A 5,215-nucleotide genomic window follows, 5' to 3' on the forward strand; every position below is an offset into this window, starting at 1 on the left:
CGAGGAGCCTTTGTCCTCGCCGCCGGGCGGTCCCGCTCCCCGAAAGTCGGCTTCGGGAGTGTTCCGTGCGGGCCTCGACGCCTCTGCCAGGACAGCGTGCTCTCTGGAGGGTCTCGGGAGCAAGCCCTCCGCGGGGTTTGCTCCGTGAACCCCTCGGTCTGGCCCCGAGGAAGTGCCCTCCACCAAGGGGCTGCCCTCGTGGGAGGGTGGCCCGGGAGGCAGAACGTGGGACACAGGGGGTGGGTGGCCCTGGAAAGCTTCGGAAGGTTCTTTCGTGGGTGCATAGCGCAAAGCGGCAGAAAAAAATTGTTTTTCAAATAAGATACTGGATCCAACCTCTGCCGTGCGTCCAGCGAGTGAATAAGAAAAAGAAGGTTAAGTGGTCTTGGGCTCCCCTTGCTTCCTCTGGGTCCTCAGCCCCCCCATCTGCAAAGCAGGGGGACAGATCATGAACTGGGGCTGAGACTGCAGCCTCTGCCTTAGGGGGCATAGGCCTTGAGAGTCACACCTGGTCCCAGTCTCCCTCCTGGGAAGACTGACTCACATCCAGGCAGGTATCTGCCTGAGAAAGCAGCTACAGCCCTTAGCTTAAGGTCCAGCTTTGGCAATGGGGATTCCTGGCAAGTTCCATTGGGCCTCCCGGGGTCATCCATGGGGCACCCCCACCAGGGCTGCATTGTTTCTGTCTTATTCCTGGAAAGCAGCTCAGTTTGTGTCTAGTAAACAACACAGCAGGAGCCCCTTTCTTTGAGAGCACTGCAGATACAACTGAAGAGCTGGCTGAGGTCTTCCTTTTTTGTGCAAACGCAGCTGCTGCTTCAGAAATGGTGCTAATCCCAGGCCTATGGGGATCCAACTCACAAAGACTTAAAACCATGTCATCCTTAGGGCCAGAGAGAGCAGTCCAGAACATTCTCTCTGCCTCCTAAGGCCGGCCCTGGAGGAGTCACTTGGGGCAGATGCCAGGCGACTCATCCAAGGGAGGGGGAATTGCCACCTGCAGGACCGTGAAGGCAAACTGAAATCTATGAGCCCCGTGTGTCTGTGGTTCTCAGGAAGCCCTTCAATGCCTCTGTCCTTTAAAGAGGGGTTTAACGTCACTCAGCTCCTTTGCTAATGCTGGGACCACAGCGGACTTCAGAGGAGGTCCCCCAATTGCCCTGGGGCGGCCCTTCTTGACACCCCTTTGGTGACTAGCTCCCTTGCTCTCTGTGGTCCTGTCCTGAATGCTGTCCTGTCCCTTCCAAAGACCTCACAGGGATTCTGTGGCACTGCCTTTCCCAGCCCAGCCTAAGCTCCTGAGTGGCAAGGCTTCCCCTCTGAATGATCCTCAGCCACTCTCACCCAGCTGCCCTGGGGCATTATCCCTGCCTCTGGGACTCAGAGCTGTGATCTGGCCTCCACTAGCCCTCGCGGTCTGCTCCCAGGGTTGGGTAGGGTCTACCTTCCACCAGAGCCATCCTGGCTGTCCTCAGACTGGCAGTTCCCACCCAAAGCTGACAGTTCCAACAGAGAAAAAGTGCTCCCACTTGGGGTCTACGTGGGGTTCCGTCCGGCCCTCCCTTCCTTCTGTTGAAATGGACATGATCTGAGGAGCTGCTTGTTACCGCTGTGCGGCAGCTTCCAAAGGGCCCGCTTCAAAGCCCTGAGCAGGGAAGGGATTTCACAGGCTCTGGAGATGCAGTCTGAAAACAAATGGCAAAACTTCTGAGAATGAAAAGAAGAGCAGAGTTCGAAGCGTTCTGTCAGGCAGGTTTTAGCAAAACAGGATGTTGGTTGGATGAAAAAAAGCAAAAGGACTCTGAAGTGTTCTGGAGAAGGTAGTGATTATTTTTCAGAAACTGCACTTACCACAGGCCAAATGGAGTTTCCTGGCTGGGGTGGATGGGGCTTGGGGAAAATGCTGCTGAAAATAGAGAGATTCAAGGGCGTTCAGGAAAATAGTGATTTCTTTCTTTCCTCGCACACACCTCAGATGTCCTGTGTGCTCTCGAGACAGCGACATTGTCAAGGCTTCTCGTGCGCCCGAGACTCACGGGAACAAGGACTGCTCTTCTCTCTGTAGGCAGCCACACGGGACTTCAGCGGGCATTTTGATTTGAGCCTATGAATCAGATGCTTCCCCGATCACTCCGAATCCATAGCTCCTGTCCTCACCTAGGAAGGGCCATGAGGTTGACCATGGAGTTAGCCAAGTGTTGGGGGCTTGTTCGTGGTGGCTTTGTAGGCCTCACTGAAGCCTTTGAGGTCATTAACATCTAGACCCTTCTCAGTGCTGGACCGAGAAATCTCATAAGAATGTAAGAGTCAGCCTGAAGTGTCAGGGTATGGTGGGGATTCACCAAGATGAAGCCGTGGTGCCCTCACCCTTGTCCCTGGCAGTTCCATGATCTAAAGGCTCACTCTGTCCTCAAGCCCTCCTCTCTCTGTCACAGATTGGGATGACTCAAGTTCTGGAGAGCACCCGAGCCAGCTGGTCACCCCAGTGGGGTGGGGGTGGGGGCTGAGTGGCCAGGGCAGCAACTACTCAGCTGCTCGTTAACTCAAAGGCCCCTGCTGGCTCCAGAGAGGCCCTTCCTAGGACTTCCCAGCTTTTCCGAGTATAAAGATCCTTGTTTATTATATTTTTTAAAATGTGCAGATTGGTCTCCTACCAAGACACATATTAACAGTAAGTATACTTCTAGTAACTATTGATAGAAGTAGAGGCTTATAAAAAGCTGTTCTGAGCTCAGTGGTTTTTTTAACATGGGCATCACAGACACATGTATACATTTTGAAAAATAGCTCTAAAGGGTACAGAAGGGCTTGAACTGCAAGTGGGTGCCCAGACCCAGTCTCCAGGGCTCTCACGGTGGAAGCCTTAGGTTTATGAAATCAGAGAGTCCCCTGACTCCTCAGTGAGCGCTGAACTTGGCAATGTGCACACAGAACACACATTCCTGCTTCACTTTGGCTCTAACTGGCACTAGAGGATTAGGATGTAGGGCCCATGGTGCCCACATGACTTCCTGTACCTTCTGGGAACCCCTTGATCTCAATGATGATGGAGCTGAGACCAGGACCTTCCAGTACCTTCTGTGTCAGTGATTCTCAAACCTGGCTGGCAGTCTGTAAGGACCCTCTAAAGAGCACTTTTAAAATGCAGATTATGAGGCCAGTGTTGGTGACTCAGTCTGTAATTCCAGCACTTTGGGAGGCCAAGGCGAGCAGATTGCCTGAGCCCACGGATCTGAGATCAGCCCAGGCAACTTGGTGAGACCTTGTCTCTACAATAAATCAAAAATTAGCTGGGCGTGGTAGTGTGCCTGTAGTTCCAGACACTTGGAAGGCTGAGATGGAAGGCTCGCTGGACCCCAGGAGGTTGAAGCTGGGATGGCCACGAGTGTGCCACTGCATTCCAGCCTGGACGATGGAGTAAGACTCCAACTCAAAAAAAAAAAATGCAGATTACTGTATTTACCCCTGAGCAACTGGATCAGAATCTCCAGGGCTTGGGCCCAGAGCTGTATTTTTTAAAGCTCAACCAGTCTAGGTAACACAAGAAAAGAAAACTTTATGTTCTAAAGAACATTACAGTATTGCTGTATTGGAATCTACTGAAATTAAGAATTATTCCCTTTTCTGGGTGAAGCTATTCTTCGATTCCTTTGGTCTCTGGGAAATGAAGTTTCAAGACACCAAGAAATGAAGGCCAGTTAAAAGATTGCTCATCCTTGGCCACCTCTCTGCCAGGGTGCAATTTCTCCTGTACCCGACTGTCCTGAATGCCAGAGCTGGTGGCTCACTTGGCTCCAGAAGTGGGCACAGAGGGGTTTGGCTGCAATCCACAGCCAGGATCTGAGCATATGACCAGGTGGACATTGGGGTGTTCTGGTGCTTCGTAATATCCCTTAAAGCAGATCTCATGGGCCTGGGCTGCAGCCTGACTTGGCTCCTTTTTCTTTCAGGACCTGATGCATGTATCTGCTCACTAAACAATAGGTAAGCACAATCTCTAGAGACTGATCAGGCAAGGAAACTGGACAGACCTCCATGATGCTACAACCTGGGGTTACCTTTCAGAAGAGGGGCTCACAGATCTTAGTGAAACTTACCTGAGTTTGTGGATCCTGGTTTCTTCTCTCGGTCTTTCTTCCTGTGAAGAAACCTTCCCACGAAGGGGCTAAGGTGTTCCGAGGGCTGCTAGAACTATGGCTCAGGACCAGTTCAACAACAGTCTACCAATGTAATTTACTGAAGTATCAGCTTAAAAGAGGGAAGCCTTGGGATCCAAGAGAGGCCTGAAAAACTGATGAGAGTCACATACGTTCTTGACGAAATCTCTTGGCAAGCTAGGAGTAGACAGGCACTTCCTTAATGTGGTAAATGGTACTTACCAGAGTAAACCTGGGACTGCGTGGTGAAACCTTAGAAACATTCCTTCCATGGCAGGAGGGAGCAGGACATGCATGCCTGCTCGTCCACCATTCAGTTCTGTCTTGGGGTTGACCCAGCACAGCAAGCCAAGAGGAAGTATAGGAGGTAACAAAGCAGTCTTCATTCCAGGGTACATGATTGTCCACCCAGATAATCCAAGAGGATCAATGACAGAGATAATGGTAGGGATGAGGTCTTGCTGTATTGTTGAGGTTGGTTTTTTTGCAAATTCAAGTGAGGCTCAAGTTGGTTGGGTACAGGTGACCCCATAGAAACTCATATGGTGACCAGTGCCCCAGCAATGGCCAATTGGAGAAAGTAACATAAAAGAAATTCCAGTCATGGAGTGCAAATTATAAAGACCTCTACAGGAAGCTGGAGGACTTTTTGCTAAGTGAAATAAACCAGGCATAGCAAGATCTTGCTTATATGTGGCATCTAAAAAAGCCAAACTTGTGGAAGTAGGAAGGAGGAAGGTGGTTATCTTTCTATGTGTGCGATGGAGCTCAAGAACCTACTCCTCCTGTCTGAAACTTTGTACCCTCTGACCAACAGCTCCCATTTCACCCCACCCCCCACCCCCTAGCCTGTTCCATTAACTTATTTATCTATTCTGGAATGGATGCTACCCTGTGTGGTTTGTAGAAACTGAGCTGGATGTGCATCCTACCAGGTAAGTCTGGTAATCAAAACAGAGTAGCTCGTGACCCGCCTGGGCAGCAAGACCTCATCTCTACAATAAATCAAAAAATCAGCCGGGCGTGGTAGCGCATGCCTGTAATTCCGACTACTTGGA

This window comes from Carlito syrichta, unplaced genomic scaffold (assembly GCF_000164805.1).
Source record: "Carlito syrichta isolate Samal-C Ts95f unplaced genomic scaffold, Tarsius_syrichta-2.0.1 Scaffold227536, whole genome shotgun sequence".
Taxonomy (NCBI): Eukaryota; Metazoa; Chordata; class Mammalia; order Primates; family Tarsiidae; genus Carlito; species Carlito syrichta.